Genomic DNA, 22,961 nt, shown 5'->3' on the forward strand with positions numbered 1-22,961 from the left:
TGCATTCCAATTTCGCGTTAAAACTTACTATTTGCGGGCAATTTTAAAGTAAAAGGTTCGTACCTATATTTTCCATGCTAATGTATTAATCACGAATAAGAGTCCATTTTCATGTTATCTCGTTACAAATATCATTTTGTTTTGAAGTACTTAATAGCTGGATACTTTGTATTCAACATTGTCATTGATAATAGCGTGATCTCTGCGTTAGCCCATTGTCTCTGCCCGTCGTACCAAGTGTCAGTGGTATGACAGGGACGATCATCCAAAGACAAAAAGTGTAGTAAACAAGGGCTCTAAAATGCTATGCACATATCATCTCTTCTACTGGAAACTCTTCACGTTCCATATTTTGGAAGGAGGCAGTATGTACGAAAACAAGAAAAAATTAAATGTGGTCTCTAAAACGCATATCTTAAGAACTGTGTACACTTGTTCAGTAGATGAGATGTGTTTCACACTAGCGAAGATGAACAAGTGCTCATAGCTCTTACGTTACGCACTTCAGAGCCCATGTATAATGGACAGTTTTTCTTGTTTTGCTCTATACTACCACATCTAAAAATATGGAAAGCAAAGAGCTAGCAGTAGAAGATATTAGTTTCGCAGCATCGAAGATGCAATTTAGAACCCATGTTTCCTAGACTTTCTTGCTTCGAATGATCATTCCTGCCATAACCTCGAATATTGGCTGTTCTCCCTGAGATATCTTCTATACAGCCTTATCGAGACAGAGCGCTTTTTCCCTCTTAATAACTCTTGCATTAATGTCGTCTTTCTCCTAAATATCTTGTTGATTTACTTCCACTAGAGGGGTGAATCTGTTAGTTCTCTCAATTTTTCCGTATTTACTTTACATTATCTTCATGACTGCCTTAGTATTTCTCCTAAAGTAGTTTGATAAATGTAACCTAACCACATACATACTATCCTCTGCCTCTGCCAGGCACTTAAATGTGATTTGCAGAGTATCCATTTGGATGTATAGAGTAGGAGTAGTTGTCAAGCAGATAGGATTTAACTTCGTTTCAAAACTTTCATTACCTAACAGTACCTCGAATCCACAAAGGAAGCGGTCAAATATTTTTATGGCTGCATGCTTTGCTCCTGTTATTTTCAAATAATGCCTTATTCTTCAAGAAAAAACGTCACAGTAGAGTAAATGTCTTGTGAGAGTGTTGTTAATATGTCTAATTTTATAAACAATTTCCTACACGATGTTCGAGGATGGACACCAGATATTACTGAAGTCAAGCGTTTGAAACGTCTATAATACGTGATTTCGAAACCATTTTCTAATCAGTGTGCCCTCCCAGGAATTCTGAACAACAAACGTTACATATTTCCCTTCTTCCGTGTTATATTGTTTAGAAATGTCAATTTTTACACTTAAAGAGAGCTAAAATCGTAGTGCCCTGTGACTACAGTTTCAATAAGTAACGACTGAAATCAGTCAACTGATAAAAATACCTGGGTATTACAATTTGTACGGCACTGGCAATTATGAGGAAAATGCAATAAGTCTACATAAGAGGTTGCTTGCAAAACACTAGTGCTACCCATCTTAGAATGTTGCTCAAGAGTTGAGCCCCGCACCAGATAGGACTATCAGGTGATACTCAAAGTATTCAAAGAAAGGCGGCACGAATGGTCACAGGTTTGCCTGACACATTGGCAAGCATTAAGGTGATGCAGAACATCTTGAACTGGTAGCCGCCTGATTATAGACGCGAACTGTTCCGCGAAAGCCTACTTACCAAGTTTCAGGAAACATCTTAAGCGAAGAACCTAGGTATAAACTATAACCTTTATCAAAACTGGACATATCCGTCACAAGAAAGTTATCTGCGATCCCTATTTATACAAAATATGTTTTTTTCTATCTGTCGATCGCCGTTTTCTGTTTCAAAGTTGCCGGTTTAGGCAATGTCGCCCATCCTCAGGTCTGTTAAACAACAAGATAGATTACAATTGTGTCTAATCCTGTCTTTACAAAACTTAAAAAATTTTGTGAGGTAATTACAATACAAAAGTTGTATAACATACCATCTGTCGTAGTTACAGAGTACTCTGTTTTAACAGAACTATCACTTCACTGTCAACCGGCCAGAGTGGCCTTGCGGTTCTAGGCGCTACAGTCTGGAGCCGCGTGACCTCTACGGTCGCAGGTTCGAATCCTGCCTCGGGCATGGATGTGTGTGATGTCCTTAGGTTAGTTAGGTTTAAGTAGTTCTAAGTTCTAGGGGACTGACGACCACAGCAGTTAAATCCCATAGTGCTCAGAGCCATTTTGAACTTCACTGTCGTATACTAAAACAATACTCGCTTGCTGATGCTCCCTTATAGCTAGAATTTAAAAGGAATTTGATTGATACAAACACCTTCAGGGTTAAAGAGAGCCCTCTATCCATACTAACGGATTTAAAGTACACTAGTGGAATAATACATTTATTTTTATATTGAAATTTTAAAAAAAAATATCGGTGCGCAATGCTTGTAGCGTTATGCGCAGATCAAAAACCTTTTTAAAAATTTTAATAATTTTTTTTAAATTTTAGTATGCTTGCGAAGCTAAGAAATTCTCATACATATTTTGTGTATAATGCTTACGAACGTTTCACATATGCATTATTTGAGAATTGTGATTGAAATCAGTTAGCATAGATAGGGGCTCTTATAGTGCTGCAGGCGTTTGCACCAATCGCATTTATTTTGAAATCATAATATAAAGGCACAGTACAAGAGTGTGGTTTTAGTACTTAACGGTGAACTGATAGTTTCCTCTGTAACTACGGCATATGGTATGTTGTATAACTTTTGTATTGTAATTTGGTTTAAAAAAATTTAATCTTTCTAAACATACGATTCGAACCGACTTGTAATTTATTTTGTTGTTCAAGGGATCTGAAGATGGGCGACATTGGCCGAAACAGGTAATTTTTGAAAGTCAACGGACAGAAAAATAAGCCTGCTTTGTATAAACTATAACCGTCGGCGTATCATTCCCGTAGGGACCGCGAATACAAGACTAGCCTAATTACGGCACACACAGAGGCATTTAAGCGATCATTCTTCCCACTCGCCGTACACAAATTGAACGGTAAGGAGCCCTAATAAGTAGTATAATGTGAAGTTCCCTCTGCCATGTTCTTCACAGTGGTTTGTAGACTACAGATCTAGATTTAGATAATGCTACCAATACAACGTCGAAACTGTCATAGTACTAACTGCCACTGTTCACCAACCCCTAAAACTAGAGACTACCTTATCGTATGACTCATGATAGTAAGTGAAGTAAAAACACAAAATGCCCGTATTCCTAACTAACATTGCACACCGTGGAATACCCCACATTTCCAAAGGCCTTGGGCAATCTTATTGTACATTCTTTGATACTAGATGCAGTAAAGCCCGAAAATGGCACATTCTTAAATAAAGGAAATTTCTACAAGTCCAGATGCACAAGACTCATGACAGGTATCGGCATAATGAACAAATTAAAACCACGAAATAGCCATATTTGTTGCTGATGCTGTGCGTCGTTGAATTTTCCCAATTGTTGGTGGATGTAAATGTCAGATAACATGCAAGGACAAGCGACTGTGTTGAGATATCACTTCCTTAGATCACACTATGGAGTTCACTATTTGGAACAAGATGAAACTTTAAATTGACCACATAGCGTTTACCTCCCCGATAGGCTTTTAAATCCCCAGTGGGCGACACTACTTGTGAGTGTGGAGTTGAAATACACACACACACACATACATACACACTCGCGCGCACTCGCAAGCTCGCGGGAGAGAGGGAGGAGTGGTGCAGAGACAGGGGGGGGGGGGGGGCAATGAACAAGAGAAGGGCGAGAGGGGTGCGAGAGGGGAGACAGAGGCGGTTCCGGGGAGGGGATGGTAAGGCGAGAACACAGTAGTGTAAGAGGTCTACAACAGTCTAAGCATCAATCTCTAAAGCTTATATGCCTCTTCGCTGTAAACCGATTTCTCTGTTAAGAGCTTTCCTCCATGTCGCTTTATGGCTTGGGATCACGACAACACCAAACACACAATGAAAGCGCTCATTTCTCAGTGTTCCTTTCACTTTGCTTCCAGGGTTTATGCCTTTCAAAATATGTCACAAAAAGCTTATGCCTTGTGAATTACGTTTTCCTCATTGATACAACAGTTGCTCTAGTTAATCTCAGACTTGTACAATAGTGTTACATGATTTACAACCTGATTTCACACAAAGCAGACCTACAGTAATACGCAAAACTTGAAACACTCTTCAATCTTCAAGTTGTAAAATGCGTGCTTTGTCTCTCATTAATACAAAATGTATCGACAGTGACGAAAGAAGTTATTTTTTTAAATAGTTGGGGCAGAAAATTATCGATTCTAACCAAATACAGATAGAAATGAAGCATTCTGTACTTTCTCTCCTATTAATTGTACGTTCATCATTATAATATATGCATTTATGGTTACATTATCTGATGAAAAGTACCCGTACACCTCTATGTAATGCGGAATTGACCACTAAAATTCACGAGAGGTGGATCCTTCAGAATCAAAGGAGGCAGTGGGTATTCTGTTGTCAGTAGAGGAGCTGTAACAGCAGAATGGGTCGGTCAGGAAAGGTCAGTGACCTCGAACGTCGATTAGTCATTGGATGTCACCTCAGTAACAAATCCAATTGCCCAAGTCGCCTGTTGGTGTTGCAGCTGTGAAGTGGAAGAGCGAGGGAACAACCACGGCTCAACTAAGACCAGGTAGGCGCCATGTACGGGCGAGTGTTGTAGCTGGAGGATAGCGTACCAAGGAAATCATGGTATTTGCCTGGTCGGTGTCTCAAACTAGTGATTGATCCTAGAATCACACCCCAGGATAGCCGAGACCGCTAACGCGCTGCTTCCTGGACCCAGGTAGGCGCGCCGGCCCCGGATCGAATCGGCCCGGCGGATTAACGACGACTGCCGGTGTGCCGGCCAGCCTGGATGTGGTTTTTAGGCGGTTTTCCACATCCTACTAGGTGAATGCCGGGCTGGTCCCCACGTCTCGCCTCAGTTACAAGACTCACAGACATTTGAAACACATTCACGTTGTTTCACGATTTACACTAGACGCAGACAGCTGGGGTACATTAATTCCATCCCGGGGGATATGGGGTGGCGGCAGTAAGGGCATCGGGCCACCCCTTAAAATTAACCATGCCAAATCCGTGCTTAACCCGCCGACACTGCGCACAATGTGGGATAAAGGCAGCAGCAAAAGAAAATATTGATTTTAGAATCACATGAAGAAATACACACTAGAAACAGCCATAACCAGTTTTCTGCGTTTTGTACTGTTTCTGTTGTTGTGAAACATGAGGAGGCGTTTTGTGAGCGTTTTTGAGTGTTACGATTTCTACATATTAAAGTGCTGCATAATACATTACGGCTGTTTGCGGGATATTGTTAATTCGTTAGTTACAGAGTTCTGTGATGAGTAAAATTCTATGACTTTTAAATCTGAATCTACATCTACATACATACTCCACAGGCCACCGTACGGTGCGTGGCGGAGAGTACCGTGTAGCCGGCCGCAGTGGCCGAGCGGTTCTAGGAGCTTCAGTCTGGAACCGCGTGACCGCTACGGTCGGAGGTTCGAATCCTGCCTCGGGCATGGATGTGTGTGATGTTCTTAGGTTAGTTAGGTTTAAGTAGTTCTAAGTTCTAGGGGACTGATGACCTCAGATGTTAAGTCCCATAGTGTTCAGAACCATTTGAACCAATTTAGTACCATGTAACACTCCTACGTATTTCCTTTCCTGCTCCACTCATAAGCAGAGCGATGGAAAAACGGCTATCTATATACCTCCATACGAGCCCTAATTTCTCTTATATATGTGGTATTTAGAAAGCTGAGTAGGTTGCAAGGTAATAAGTCATTAACTAAATACAAAATGACTTTACTCATCCAAAATGACGCATTTCGGTGACACCATCATCAGATAATCTGTCAAAAATAGAACATGACGTATATGTACATGAGACAAAAAACAGTTACAAAACAAACATACAAAGTTCTTCTAGATGTATAAACATAAGGCACATACCCTGGCACTGAAGGTAACCAGGGGACCTGATAATTACATGGTATTAGCGTAACCAACCTCAGCAGGCTGAACAAAAATACTGAGCTGTATAGGAAGTAAATTTTAACACCAGACAGCGTTACGTGAATGGCTATGGGATATTGCAGCGTCATCAAGCCCAGCGAAGAATTTATTATCAATAACAAAAATTCAATACAATACTTCAAATTTATAATAGAAAGAGACAACAATATGAAGAGGAAAAGGTTTTTTTTTTCAGGTTGCTTGTCCTCCTGGCTAGCAGCGCACACTAACGCGCTGCTTCCCGAGCGGGAAGGCGTGCCGGTCCCCTGGTCCCCGGATTAGTGTCGAGGTCTGGTGTGCCGGCCAGCCTGTGGGTGGTTTTTAAGGCGGTTTTCGAACTGCCTCAGCGAATTCTGGCTGGTTCCCCTTATTCCACCTCAGTTACACTACGTTGGCGATTGCTGCGCAAACACTGTCTCCAGGTACACATATATCATAATTACTCTACTTTTTCCCTTTCCTGCTTATTGTTTTATTATTGATATTGCATTTTACTCTTTAAGCATATTAACTTGTTATGGTCCCTATCACTTGTTTTTTTACTCCTTGACAGAGTCATATGGTTGCTACGTGTTGCTTTGCTTATGGTTTAATAATATGTTCTACCTTGTCTGCTCAAATTGTGCTGCTGTACAGCGCGTGAGTGCTCACTAGTACAAGCCATAAACGTTGCTCTTGACTGGTCATTTTGCCATGCTAAATTGAATTGTCTGACGTGATATGATTATTTTTCTTGACCGAGCACACTACGTAGCACAGTTAATGTATTGTGATGTTGGGTCCTCTCAACCGTACACAGGAGCAGTGATCTTGTAGTTTTGATCACATGTATTACAGCCACCATTTTAATAAATTATGTTTTTTTCTTATTTGCTGTTGGTACTTCTGTATTTTACATTTGGTATGTGCTGTATGTAAAAATTTTAACGCCATAGAGCAATGCTACTGCGTGCACAAAACATAGTCTACATCGTTACTACCGCAAATAATATGGCATCTTGTAAGCAACCTTTGTGTATTGTTATTGAACGGGGGACCTAGAAACGACGGAGAGGCTTCGTCCCGCCGTAGCCCTCGATGGTTCACAGCCCCACAACAGGCCACAGCAGTCCACCCGCCTCATCGCCGCCCCTCGCCGAACCCAGGGTTATTGTGCGATTCGGCCCCCAGTGGAACCCCCCCCCCCCCCCCCACACACACACACCGGGAACGTCTCAGACCAGACGAATGTCACCCCAATGTTTGGTTAGTAGAGAAACTCAGTATCAAGGCAATGGTGACTGTTTTTTCCGATGCTTCTGGAGTGATCAGTTGTGAATCTTTCCTTGAGGGCACAACAATGACAGGACAGACTACAAGCTGGAGTTACTACTACCATTGCAAGTAGCAAGTGGTTCTGGCATGCATTCCATATCAGCATAAGCTATAAAAGGCAGCCTCAGCTTGTTGCTAAACTTGATAAATATTGTACAATGCTTCTTGTCACTGACTGTCTGATACCATGTACGTTGACCATGTGTGCATCTAACTTTTCTTTAGATTGGAAATAAGCAGACAACGCTCAGCTTACATACTGTAATGGATCTGCAATGGACAGTAATACTACTACGCCCTAACCTAGAAAGGTTTTTATGCAATAGAAATGCTATGTATCTGTGTTAATAACCTGTACAATTAATATATTTACATGTTTCTTATGATGGTGCTTTGTGACATACAACAATGCAATGTGGAAGTATTTTTTCATCTTTTTTGTCTACCATGGTCATCCACTCGTAATCAAAATACTGGCCGTCATAGACATTAACAGAGAAGCCTTCATTCCGCTTTTCAGATACACTGACAAAAAAAACCGCAACACCAAGGAGGAGATGTGTGACATAAAAGAAAGTTAGTAGGTGTGTTTCTACATCTGAAAGATGATGTTTATTCAAATTTCGAGCCAGTCGCATAAGAGATGCGCTAGTAGCGCCACTGCGATGATGTAAAACAAGTTTGCATTAAACACACGCTGTAACGGTCGTGATCGATAGCTATCTTTGAGATTGGACGTGGTGGGTTGATTTTATTCAAGAGTGCCTTCAATTCGACAAAAACGTCATTATCAACGCCTCACTGAGTTTGAATGAGGTCGTGTAATATGGTTACGTGGAGCTGGGTGTTCCTTCTGCGATACTGGAGAAAGACTTGAGAAAGAAGTCACTGTACATGATACTGGCAGCAGTGGTCACGGGAATTTATGGGTACAAGAAGACCGGGCTCCGGACCGCCACTTGACATTACCGAGAGGGGAGACGATCGTGTTCGACGTGTGGCTCTGACTCATCGCACTGCATGTGCAGCAGAAATCTGAGCAGCACATTGCACCATAATGACCCAAAGAACTGTTACAAATCGATTACTTCCAGGAGAGCTCCGAGCCATACGCTCTGTGGCGTGCATGCCACTGATCGCAAACCACCGCCGTTTTCGACTTCAGCGGTGTCAACCGAGAGCTGATTGAAGGGCACGTTGGAGATCTGTTGTGTTTTCTGACGAAAGCTGGTTCTGCCTCGGTGCCAGTGATGGCCATGTGCTGGTTAGAAGGAGGCCAGCTAAGCGCCTGCAACCAACCTGTCTGCGTGCTAGATACACAGAACCGGCACCTAGAGTTATGGTCTTGGATCCGATTTCGTATGGCAGCTGCAGCACTTTTGCAGTTATCCCATGCAGCCTGACCGCAAATTTGTACGTCAGTCTGGTGATCCGACTTGTTGTGCTGCCATTCACGAACAGCATTCCAGGCGATGTTTTCCAACTGGATAACGTTTGCCCACATACCGCTGTTGTAACCCAACATGCGCCACAGAGTGTCCACTTGTTGCCTTGGCCTGCTCGATCACCAGATTCGTCTCCAATCGAGCACATATAAGACATCATCGAACGACAACTCCAGCGACATCTACAAACAGCGTTAACCGTCCCTGTATTGACAGTCCAAGTGTAAAAGGTGTGGAAATCCATGCCACAAACTGACATCCGGCACCTGTACAACACAATGCATACACATTTGCATGCTTCCATTCAACATTCTGCCGATTACACTGGTTATTAATGTACCAGCATTTCACATTTGCAATGGCTTATCTCGCGCTTACATTAACCTGTGATCTTGCAATATTAATCACTTAAATATGTTACCGAGACAAATGTTTTCCCGAAATTTCACGGCTCTACATTAATTATTTTTAGTTTTGCGATTTTTTCCCGTCAATGCATATGAACATGCTTCAGCTCTGTAAGAAACAATATGTTAGCGAAGTTTTATTTGTTTACATATGAAAAATAGATACAAATTGCGAATCTTTATTTAAAGGGTGAAAACCTGATACAATTGAGTACTTGAAAGAGACATAGTGGTATAAGTTAATATTTATTACTGTATGGTTCAAATGGCTCTGAGCACTATGGGACTTAACACCTTAGGTCATCAGTTCCCTAGAACTTAGAACTACTTAAACCTAACTAACCTATGAACATCACACACAGCCATGCCCGAGGCAGGATTCGAACCTGCGACCGTAGCAGTCCCGCGGTTCCGGACTGCAGCGCCGAGAACCGCATGGCCACCGCGGCCGGCTATTTCCGTATGTCTATATGGTATCACTTTTGGTAGTTTAGTATGTAGTCCTGCATAAAACCCTTTATTTTCGTTAACGTTAACATGCTGTTGAGATGTTTTTTACAATGGTGATCCAGACTGTCTCTCTTGAATAGTCTCCAGTTTCTTTAACAGCTTGTCAATAACATTAGTGGAGTAGCACTCATAGCTAATTTCGGGTGGCATTAAACGCACATTCTTAGTATTTAGGTACACCGATTTCAATTTACCTGAATTGAGCAAGAGAAAGTTGCAGATTAGTGAAATATTATGCTGTACTAAGCGTACGCGTCCTCCGTAAGACAAATCTTTAACTGTAAAAACTATCAGATGAGTAAGTTTTAGAATAGAAGGTCAATCAGCTATTCGTCTTCCTCCCTTGAAGGATTGTGTCTTTGACTCGTTTCGGCCTCCTTCTCAGTTATTCGTAAATTATAAAAGGAAAGTACAGGTGTTTAAAGTCGTAAAACCGTATGTAAAACTGAGTAAGATCTTTATAGAAAAAGCAATAAAGGAGTAGCCTATCTGGTACATATTCCTGGCTGCTGTACTTCAGGCTGCCCGGTGTTCACACCATTGGCCATAAGCTTAGAAGATATGACACGGACCGAATAACAGGGAGGCATTCTGCTGAAAACTCTGTCGTGACTGCAACGAAAGCTATATCGACCAGACAGGCCGATTTAAGGAGCACACCTACGCCAGCATTAGGCTTACATATGCAAAAGGAGGGACATAATATTGATAACACTGACAAACAACCACAAATTTTACTGGAAGTTGAAAAAAGTAAACAATTAGATTCTTTAGAAGAACTGGAGATTTATGTTGCGAAACGGTGGAAAGCGAACAAACTCCTCAAGGCTTAGAATGAGACTGCAACACATACAAATTTTAATATTCACACCGATCTATTCAGTTGCGTTGGTCGCTGTGTCCTGAATGTACGCTCTAGCTAATGATGGGACTTCCCTGCGACCGAGTACTGCCATTTTCCGCCCGGGCCATGCCCTCACTGCCGAGAACTAACGTAATCACTTCGCAGCCGGAAGACGAGACAGAGCGATTTTCAGCGGAACGTCGCCCTGTCAACCGGTCCGTGTCGTCTCTTCTGAGATTACAGGTAATGGTATGCATATCTAGCAGCCAGAAATGTAGCGCCTTAAACCGTCGGAAACATGCACCGTGGCGATCGCTCCTTTTTTCCTTTTACTATAAAGACCTTCCTGTTTTAGATGTGGTTTTATAGCTTTATCGGACTGTACGTTTTTATATAACTTCTTTGTAAAATTTACACCCTTAATAGTTTTTGCAATTAAAGATTTGCCTTGTGGAAGACACACGTATCTAGCATAAAGAGTGAGAAAAGAAAATTCACATTTTGATGTACATTAATAATTCCCCGATTTTTAGTAGTACGTTCAGTTTGGTAATGCGTGAACGAATGTTCACCAAATGCGGCTCACAGCTATGATCCACAAGTATTTTAATTGTTCATTATTTAAATCACAAGCACAGACAGCAAACATACTTTACTCATTTCAACGTCTTAAAACTTGTTGTTGTTGTGGTCTTCAGTCCTGAGACTGGTTTGATGAAGCTCTCCATGCTAATCTATCCTGTGCAAGCTCCTTCATCTCCCAGTACCTACTGCAACCTACATCCTTCTGAATCTGCTTAGAGTATTCATCTCTTGGTCTCCTTCTACGATTTTTACCCTCCACGCTGCCCTCCAATGCTAAATTTGTGATCCCTTGATGCCTCAGGGCATGTCCTACCAACCGATCCCTTCTTCTAGTCAAGTTGTGCCACAAATTCCTCTTCTCCCCAATCCTATTCAATATCTCCTCATTAGTTATGTGATCTACCCATCTAATCTTCAGCATTCTTCTGTAGCACCACATTTCGAAAGCTTCTATTCTCTTCTTGTCCAAACTATTTATTGTCCATGTTTCACTTTCATACATGGCTACACTCCATACAAATACTTTCAGAAACGACATCCTGACACTTAAATCTATACTCGATGTTAACAAATTTCTTTTCTTCAGAAACGCTTTCCTTGCCATTGCCAGTCTACATTTTATATCCTCTCTGCTTCGACCATCATCAGTTATTTTGCTCCCCAAATAGCAAAACTCCTTTAAGTGTCTCATTTCCTAATCTAATTCCCTCAGCATCACCCGACTTAATTCGACTACATTCCATTATCCTCGTTTTACTTTTGTTGATGTTCATCTTATATCGTCCTTTCAAGACACTGTCCATTCCGTTCAACTGCTCTTACAAGTCCTTTGCTATCTCTGACAGAATTACAATGCCATCGGCGAACGTCAAAGTTTTTATTTCTTCTCCCTGGATTTTAACACCTACTCCAAATTTTTCTTTTGTTTCCTTTACTGCTTGCTCAATATACAGATTGAATAACATCACGGAGAGACTACAGCCCTGTCTCACTCCCTTCCCAACCGCTGCTTCCCTTTCATGCCCCTCGACCCTTATAACTGCCATCTGGTTTCTGTACAAATTGTAAATAGCCTTTCGCTCCCTGTATTTTACCCCTGCCACCTATAGAATTTGAAAGAGAGTATTCCAGTCAACATTTTCAAAAGCTTTCTCTAAGTCTACAAGTGCTATAAACGTAGGTTTGCCTTTCCTTAATCTTTCTTCTAAGATAAGTCGTAAGGTCAGTATTGCCTCACGTGTTCCAATATTTCTACGGACTCCAAACTGATCTTCTCCAAGGTCGGCTTCTACCAGTTTTTCCATTCGTCTGTAAATAATTGGCGTTACTATTTTGCAGCTGTGCTGGCCGCGGTGGTCTAGCGGTTCTAGGCGCTCAGTCCGGAACCGCGCGACCGCTACGGTCGCAGGTTCGAATCTTGCCTCGGGCATGGATGTGTGTGATGTCCTTAGGTTAGTTAAGATTAAGTAGTTCTAAGTTCTAGGGGACTGATGACCACAGATATTAAGTCCCATAGTGCTCAGAGCCATTTGAACCATTTTCTTTTATTTTGCAGCTGTGGCTTATTAAACTGATAGTTCGGTAATTTTCACATCTGTCAACACCTGGTTTCTTTGGGATTGGAATTATTATATTCTTCTTGAAGTCTGAGGGTATTTCGCCTGTCTCGTACATCTTGCTCACAAGATGGTAGAGTTTTGTCAGGACTGGCTCTCCCAAGGCCGTCAGTAGTTCTAATGGAATGTTGTCTACTCCCGGGGCCTTGTTTCGACTCAGTCTTTCAGTGCTCTGTCAAACTCTTCACGCAGTATCGTATCTCCCATTTCATCTTCATCTACATCCTCTTCCACTTCCATAATACTGTCCTCAAGTACATCGCCCTTGTATAGACCCTCTATATACTCCTTCCACCTTTCTGCTTTCCCTTCTTTGCTTAGAACTGGGTTTCCATCTGAGCTCTTGATATTCATACAAGTGGCTCTCTTTTCTCCAAAGGTCTCTTTAATTTTCCTGTAGGCTGTATCTATCTTACCCCTAGTGAGATAAGCCTGTACATCCTTACATTTGTCCTCTGGCCATGTCTGCTTAGCCATTTTGCACTTCCTGCCGAACTCATTTTTGAGACATTTGTATTCCTTTTTGCCTGCTTCATTTACTGCATTTTTATATTTTCTCCTTTCATAAATTAAATTCAATATTTCTTCTGCTACCAAAGGATTTCTACTAGCCCTCGTCTTTTTACCTACTTGATCCTCTGCTGCCTTCACTACTTCGTCCCTCAGAGATACCCATTCGTCTTCTACCGTATTTCTTTCCCCCATTCCTGTCAATTGTTCCCATATGCTGTCCCTGAAACTCTGTACAACCTCTGGTTTAGTCAGTTTATCCAGGCCCCATCTCATTAAATTCCCAACTTTTTGCAGTTTCTTCAGTTTTAATCTACAGTTCATAACCAATAGATTGTGGTCAGAGTCCACATCTGCCCCTGGAAATGTCCTACAATTTAAAACCTGGTTCCTAAATCTCTGTCTTACCATTATATAATCTATCTGATACCTTTTAGTATCTCCAGGATTCTTCCATGTGTACAACCTTCTTTTATGACTCTTGAACCAAGTGTTAGCTATGATTAAGTTATGCTCTGTGCAAAATTCTACCAGACGGCTTCCTCTTTCATTTCTTTCCCCCAATCCATATTCACCTACTATGTTTCCTTCTCTCCCTTTTCCTACTCTCGAATTCCAGTCACCCATCACTATTAAATTTTCGTCTCCCTTCACAACCTGAATAATTTCTTTTACCTCATCATACATTTCTTCAATTTCTTCGTCGTCTGCAGAGCTAGTTGGCATATAAACTTGTACTACTGTAGTAGACATGGGCTTCGTGTCTATCTTGGCCACTATAATACGTTCACTATGCTGTTTGTAGTAGTTTACCCGCACTCCTATTTTTTTATTCATTATTAAACCTACTCCTGCATTACCCCTATTTGATTTTGTATTTATAACCCTGTATTCACCTGACCAAAAGTCTTGTTCCTCCTGCCACCGAACTTCACTAATTCCCACTATGTCTAACTTTAACCTATCTATTTTCCTTTTTAAATTTCTAACCTACCTGCCCAATTAAGGGATCCGACATTCCACGCTCAGTTCCGCAGAATGCCAGTTTTCTTTCTCCTGATAATGACGTCCTCTTGAGTAGTCCCCGCCCGGAGATCAGAATGGGGGAGTATTTAACCTCCGGAATATTTTACCCAAGAGGACGCCATCATCATTTAACCATACAGTAAAGCTGCATGCCCTCGGGAAAAATTACGGCTGTAGTTTCCCCTTGCTTTCAGCCGTTCGCAGTACCACAACAGCAAGGCCGTTTTGGTTAGTGTTACAAGGCCAGATCAGCCAATCATCCAGACTGTTGCCCCTGCAACTACTGATAAGGCTGCTGCCCCTCTTCAGGAACCACACGTTTGCCTAGCCTCTCAACAGATACCCCTCCGTTGTGGTTGCACCTACGATAAGGCTATCTGTATCGTTGAGGCACGCAAGCCTCCCCGCCAACGGCAAGGTCCATGGTTCATGGGGGGAGGACCTCTTAAAATAAACTTCTTAATTCTTCTTGTTGTACCACCTGAAGATGGCCACTGTGAACCAAAACCGTTAATGACTGTTTCAAAAATAGTTGTTGCAATACTGTGCACGTACAAAAAGAGCCACTAAACCGACCATCAAGTAAATTGCAGGACGAGATTTATGAGATGTCATGCAGAAACTTCAATGGTTTTTAACTATACAATAACTTTGTACTTTTGAGCAATGGTGTTGCAGGGAGATACTTTGTTGGAGAGATGTCGATACTGACACCACGATGAATGGAATATTCCGACATGCGACATGAATGGGACGTTGTCAGATCTTGTACTGGACGTTAGTGTGATAGTCGAGAGCAGGATAAGCAAAACGGGCTATATCAACGCACTTGATTGCGACCTGGGCATGGACGTCCGGTGTGGGTTATTGCGATTCCCTGCAGCACGTAGGTTCTTTTCGTAGAGTCGTGCAAAAAGTATATCGCGAGCACAGCGGTTCAGGGAACGGCAGAACCTCCTGAATCAAGTTCTGTGGGCAGACCTTTGATTATCGCAGAATGTAACTGTAGACAAGAATGTAGGCTGTGGATAGTTTGATCGCAGAGCAGCAAATCACTCTCCAGTCCAGTGTTGGACAACAACTAGCGGTGAGCAGAAGCACCTAACCACTTGGGCTACAAACGCAATGGCCCACACACATCACGCGTCACAGAGCGTTGGGATTACCATGGAGACTTGAGATCCGCTATTGGACACATGAAAGGCCGAGGAAGGTCGGCTTCACTAATGTGTGGCGATACACGTTGCTACACGTAGATGGCAGGGTATGAGTAGCCTTCGGGGGAAACCACATAACGACATGTATCCCGTTTGGAAGACGCACACCATTCAGAGGGCTGGTGGAGCTCTTCTCTTATGATTAATGTTAACAGTGAACAAAAAGATGCCCATTGTTAGGTGACATCGCCTTCTGAAATCTTCGATCTCACCTTCACTCTTATCAACTGACAAATAATGAAAACTTTTGTATTGGTAAATGAATATTTAAATGCGCCCTGAACTCAGCCCCATTTTTATGTAGCAATTTGATGATAGTAATCACCTCTAACAAATGGGAATTGTTTGGAGGAGTATCGCAGTCATTAGTAAATCACGCGAAACTATGTAATGAAATCGGTGAAAAACATAGCGTGTGACGTAGAGAGGCTAAACCGCTGGATCTGACTACAAGGTACCGTCACAACACAACAGAGCGGCCTTAGAGTTCGAGAGTGGTGAGCGTTAAGGGTCAACGACGGCGAATGATATGGGAGTGCTGTAGAAATACTGAGATATTAAACAATTTATGAAAGGATACCGAGGGCACAAGAGAAGTGTGACTGCTGAATGAGAAAATTATCGAACTAGTTTCACTTTTAACGAAGTATTGAACGTAGAGAAAGTGCGGCGCAGTCAATAGTAATAGTGTATGCCAACAGCTGGGACCGTAAAAAAAGTGGAAATAATAAGTTATTACTGAAACAGGATAATTGTAGGCGTCTTATTCCATTTAATCTTTTACCTACGAATCAATGTCAAGAAAACAAATGACGCACTCTAGCGGAGCTCACCATTATCTTGAAGATAACACAGGGCACATTATACGCATGTGTAGCAGAATACTTCCGCAAAGTAGAAGAGACATCAGAACACTGATTCAAGATGAAGACTACGGACTTTCAATGGTAATGATTAAAGTTCGCGTATCGCAGATTCCATCACTAATATTTCATTGCAGTCGGATTACATCATATGAGCAGACACAAGAACTCCGTTGCGCAAATAAACATTCAAAAATGTATAGACAGACATTATACCATGATTCATTTACTGTCGTCTCTCATCGGCGAACATTACTGCAGTTTAATGTGAGATGATGTGCAGCTGTTTATTTCATTAAAGCATCCCTTAGGCGACATGGTCATAATCTCCTACAGTTACGTAGAACAACCTCCTCGCGCCGGCCAGTGTGGCCGAGCGGTTCTAGGCGCTTCAGTCTGGAACCGCGCGATCACTACGGTCTCAGGTTCGAATCCTGCCTCGGGCATGGATGTGTGTGATGTCCTTAGGTTAGCTAGGTTTAAGTAGTTCTAAGTTCTAGGGGACTGATGACCTCAGATGTTGAGTCCCATAGTGCTCAGAGCCATTTGAACCAATCTCCTCGCTAACTGTTGCTTTGAACGTTACAAGTGGCCGTTACAATACGCTACGTTCGTAGAAGTAACTCAGTGTACCACTAAATATCTTTGTCTTGCAACAGCATCTATGTTTTCACGGTAAAGGCACCAGAACTTCAAAAAAAAAAAAATAATAATAATAACAATAAAATGGTGGTTTCAGCCACTCGTATTCAGAGGGTTAAGATATTAGATTCGTAGTCAGTGAAGGATTCAAATCTCTGCCTGGCCACCCAGATTTAGGTTTTCCGTGGCTTCATTAAATCGTATTAGGCACTACCAAGATGGTTTCTTGAATAAGACACAGCTACTTTCCATCCCCGCTGCTGTGCAATCCGATCCTGTGTTCCGTCTCCAGTGACCTATTCGTCCACAGGGCGTTAAATCTTAATCTTCACTCCTTCTTCCTTACTGTCGACATTCGAAAGTCACAGCAGAAATGTTATAAAAATCAGCACTGTACTTGGTTGTTCGTGCTTCGGGAAAACACTTGAATCACATGTAATTATTCTAGGTAGAGTTGCTCTTTACCAAAACTACGGTTCGGTAGTTTTGGCACAACACATAAATGACGTCGTAAATGATATAACTACCGGTAGTATTTGGTAGGGAAAGAAGCATGACTGAATGCATGAGAGAGAAGCTGGGAGCCGACGAATTCTCTTCGTTCGTTTCTTTGTTTATTTATTTGTTTTGCAGATAATTAGAATCTCACCTCGTTCAGTGTTTGTCCGACGAGCAATTTATGTCCTTACAAAATATAAATTGCATATTTTAAGTAACAAAAATTTGTTGATCGCCTAACTTCCACCCTTTCATGCAACCAAAACAATCACTTTTCGTGCAATTATTGTTTGCATGTACTAATATAAAAAATCTATATAATTATTGTTGTTTTTATTCAATAGAGTCTCTCATAATCCTCAAAGGCAAGAGCTTCCTGATATTACTGATAAACGTGAAAGTTGTTTGTAAATAACACAAACAAGCTCGACGAAGTATTGAAGCGATGTTTGATATGTTTCTGTTTGCCGTTTTTTTAAAATTTTACCTGTTTTCCAGGACACTGCGTTTTCTAGCACTATATGATAAATCTGTGTTGGTATTTTTAATTTTTACTACAACATCTCTCGGTTCCACGTTAAAAAAATCAACAATTTTCGAATAAAACCTGAACTAAACGTTGAAAATTTCAGTTTTGCTATAAATACTGTTCATTTTTAACTAATAGACAAGAGGATAACTATGCAGATCAAAAATTTTCCGTAGGTTTTGTGGCCCATTATATACCCTCACTCAGTTTCTAGACGGTCCACTGCTTCCAGTTTCTAGGGGAATGTAGTATGACACTGTTCGCTTACGCAATCAAAGCAATCGAAATCAGATAACTTAATGTACAGGTAACGCAGTTACGATCTTAACCGACCAACGCTAGTAGGAAAACTACCGTAGTCTACGCTTACTTATGATAGTCTAGCTAGCCTACAGTAGTTTTACAACTCTAATTCTAGGTAATGTCATAGAGGAGATTATTTACTGCTGTGTTTCTTCCTGTTAAGTGATATTAAATGTGTATCTCTTTTTAAAGTAAACTGAATTCTTTGTCTGTGCTTGACAGTACACGATCATAGTAAGTTACTGGACAAAATTTAGTCTTCCCTTTAAAAGAGCACATCCGTCGCTTTGGATCGCTGTAGATCGTGTAGAACTGCATCCGCTGGCCACGTGATCCCTTCACCGCTGACGTAAACCGTTGCAATGAGGTGCCGTGTATGTGCCAGTCAGTTGTATGGAGAATACACGGAAAGATGCATCGCCATGGAGACGTGACAGAAATGAGCTATCGTGTTTGGACGTAGTAGTGACCACACAGTGTGTGAAGGTGCCCAATTCGCTGGGGTATCAACATGGACTATGCAGCGTGTCTACAAGGAGTTATGTGCCACTCGCAGCCTTGTAGCATGTCTTACGGGCAGTGGTCGAAAAAGCATTGCAACCGACAGGGCCATAGACGAGTGTCACTCCTTGTCAATAACAGTCAGTTTCGTACCAGGAAGGAATTGATGCTACCAGAGAAGACAGGTCAATCTCAACCAATTCCCTAGCTAACTCTGCGGAGAGGCCTGAACGCAGTGAACATCTGGAATCGGGTACATCACAAAAAGGTATTGCTCACAGCTGTATACAAAGCTGCATGTCTTTACTGGCCCTGACAAGATAGACTGAAAACTAACTACAGGTGTGTAATATGATCTGAGGACCCCTGGAGCCGCTGCGTCCACAGTCCAATCGTTCCTTTAACCCGCAGTACTCGCACGCGGCGGGTTGTATTGTAGGCTGGGGGATAGTTCCGTGATGTTATTGGAATGTTTACCGTACCGTAGATATTTAGACATTATTCTAGACGAGAAAAGAAATTTTCTAGAACATATAAAATTGTTACTCAGAAGGCGGCTAAGATTATGCAAAAGACTGTCTCTAGCTGGCACTGCTGACTGTAAATTATCGTTGCGTGTGATGTGGTCATATCAAGAAGCTATCTTCAACTGCACTGTGAGCTTCGCTGCCAGCCTCTGGACGCATCGCCTTCGACTAGGCAGGAACACAACAATACTACGACGCATTCAGCGGAGCGTACTTTTGAGGTTCGCGGTGCCTTTCACACTACACCTTTCGAGGCGATACTCGGGATGTCGTGGTAAGTTACAGGGCAACAATGTATCGGTTGGGGCGTGAGCAATTATGATCGAGTGTACGAGATCAAAATGGTTCAAATGGCTCTGAGCACTATGGGACCTAACATCTGAGATCATCAGTCCCCTAGAACGTAGAACTACTTAAACCTAACTAACCTAAGGACCTCCCCCCATGAAGCATGGACCTTGCCGTTGGTGGGGAGGCTTGCGTGCCTCAGCGATACAGATGGCCGTACCGTAGGCGCAACCACAACGGAGGGGTATCTGTTGAGAGGCCAGACAAACGTGTGGTTCCTGAAGAGGGGCAGCAGCCTTTTCAGTAGTTGCAGGGGCAACAGTCTGGATGATTGACTGATCTGGCCTTGTAACACTAACCAAAACGGCCTTGCTGTGCTGGTACTGCGAACGGCTGAAAGCAAGGGGAAACTACAGCAGTAATTTTTCACGAGGGCATGCAGCTTTACTGTATGGTTAAATGATGATGGCGTCCTCTTGGGTAAAATATTCCGGAGGTAAAATAGTCCCCCATTCGGATCTCCGGGCGGGGACTACTCAAGAGGACGTCGTTGTCAGGAGAAAGAAAACTATCATTCTGCGGATCGGAGCGTGGAATGTCAATCCCTTAATCGGGCAGGTAGGTTAGAAAACTTAAAAAGGGAAACGGATAGGTTAAAGTTAGATATAGTGGGAATTAGTGAAGTTCGGTGGCAGGAGGAACAAGACTTTTGGTCAGGTGAATACAGGGTTATAAATACAAAATGAAATAGGGGTAATGCAGGAGTAGGTTTAATAATGAATAAAAAAATAGGAGTGCGGGTAAGCTACTACAAACAGCATAGTGAACGCACTAATGTGGCTAAGATAGACACGAAGCCCACACCTACTACAGTAGTACAAGTTTATATGCCAACTAGCTCTGCAGATGATGAAGAAATTGATGAAATGTATGATGAGATAAAAGAAATTATTCAGGTAGTGAAGGGAGACGAAAATTTAATAGTGATGGGTGACTGGAATTCGAGAGAAGGAAAAGGGAGAGAAGGAAACATAGTAGGTGAATATGGATTGGGGGAAAGAAGTGAAAGAGGAAGCCGTCTGGTAGAATTTTGCACAGAGCATAACTTAATCATAGCTAACACTTGGTTCAAGAATCATAAAAGAAGGTTGTACACATGGAAGAATCCTGGAAATATTAGAAAGTATCAGATAGATTATATAATGGTAAGACAGAGATTAAGGAACCAGGTATTAAATTGTAAGACATTTCCAGGGGGCAGATGTGGACTCTGACCACAATCTATCGGTTATGAATTGTAGATTAAAACTGAAGAAACTGCAAAAAGGTGGGAATTTAAGGAGATGGGACCTGGACAAACTGATTAAACCAGAGGTTGTACAGAGTTTCAGGGAGAGCATAAGGGAACAATTGTCACAAATGGGGGAAAGAAATACAGTAGAAGAAGAATGGGTAGCTCTGAGGGATGAGGTAGTGAAGGCAGCAGAGGATCAAGTAGGTTAAAAGACGAGGGCTAGTAGAAATCCTTGGGTAACAGAAGAAATATTGAATTTAATTGATGAATGGAGAAAATATAAAAATGCAGTAAATGAAGCAGGCAAAAAGGAATACAAATGTCTCGAAAATGAGATCGACAGGAAGTGCAAAATGGCCAAGCAGGGATGGCTAGAGGAAAAATGTAAGGATGTAGAGGCTTATCTCACTAGGGTTAGATAGATACTGCTCACAGGAAAATTAAAGAGACCTTTGGAGAAAAGAGAACCACTTGTACGAATATCAAGAGCTCAGATGGAAACCCAGTTCTAAGCAAAGAAGGGAAAGCAGAAAGGTGGAAGGAGTATATAGAGGGTCTATATAAGGGCGACATACTTGAGGACAATATTCTGGAAATAGAAGAGAATGTAAATGAAGACGAAATGGGAGATAGGATACTGCGTGAAGAGTTTGACGGAGTACTGAAAGACCTGAGTGGAAACAAGGCCACGGGAGTAGACAACATTCCATTAGAACTACTGACGGCCTTGGGAGAGCCAGTCCTGACAAAACTCTACCATCTGGTGAGCAAGACGTATGAGACAGGCGAAATGCCCTCAGACTTCAAGAAGAATATAATAATTCCAATCCCAAAGAAAGCAGGTGTTGACAGATGTGAAAATTACCGAACAATCAGTTTAATAAGCCACAGCTGCAAAATAGTAACGCGAAATCTTTACAGACGAATGGAAAAACTAATAGAAGCCGACATTGGGGAAGATCAGTTTGGATACCGTAGAAATATTGGAACACGTGAGGCAATACTGACCTTACGACTTATCTTAGAAGAAAGATTAAGGAAAGGCAAACCTACGTTTATAGCATTTGTAGACTTAGAGAAAGCTTTCGACAATGTTGACTGGAATACTCTCTTTCAAATTCTAAAGGTGGCAGGGGTAAAATACAGGGAGCGAAAGGCTATTTACAATTTGTACAGAAACCAGATGGCAGTTATAAGAGTCGAGGGGCATGAGAGGGAAGCAGAGGTTGGGAAGGGAGTGAGACAGGGTTGTAGCCTCTCCATGATGTTATTCAATCTGAATATTGCGCAAGCAGTGAAGGAAACAAAAGAAAAATTCGGAGTAGGTATTAAAAACCATGGAGAAGAGATAAAAACTTTGACGTTCGCCGATGACATTGTAATTCTGTCAGAGATAGGAAAGGACTTGTAAGAGCAGTTGAACGGAATGGACAGTGTCTTGAAAGGACGATATAAGATGAACATCAACAAAAGCAAAACGAGGATAATGGAATGTAGTCGAATTAAGTCGGGTGATGCTGAGGAAATTAGATTAGGAAATGAGACACTTAAAGTTGTAAAGGAGTTTTGCGACTTGGGGAGCAAAATAACCGATGATGGTCGAAGTAGAGAGGGTATAAAATGTAGCCTGACATGACAAGGAAAGCGTTTCTGAAGAAAAGAAATTTGTTAAAATCGAGTATAGATTTAAGTGTCAGGAAGTCGTTTCTCAAAGTATGTGTATGGAGTGTAGCCATGTATGGAAGTGAAACATGGACGATAAGTAGTTTTGACAAGAAGAGAATAGAAGCTTTTGAAATGTGGTGCTAGAGAAGAATGCTGAAGATTAGATGGGTAGATCACATAACTAATGAGGAGGTATTCAATAGGATTGGGCAGAAGAGAAG

Source organism: Schistocerca americana, chromosome X (genome assembly GCF_021461395.2).
Source record: "Schistocerca americana isolate TAMUIC-IGC-003095 chromosome X, iqSchAmer2.1, whole genome shotgun sequence".
Classification (NCBI taxonomy): Eukaryota; Metazoa; Arthropoda; class Insecta; order Orthoptera; family Acrididae; genus Schistocerca; species Schistocerca americana.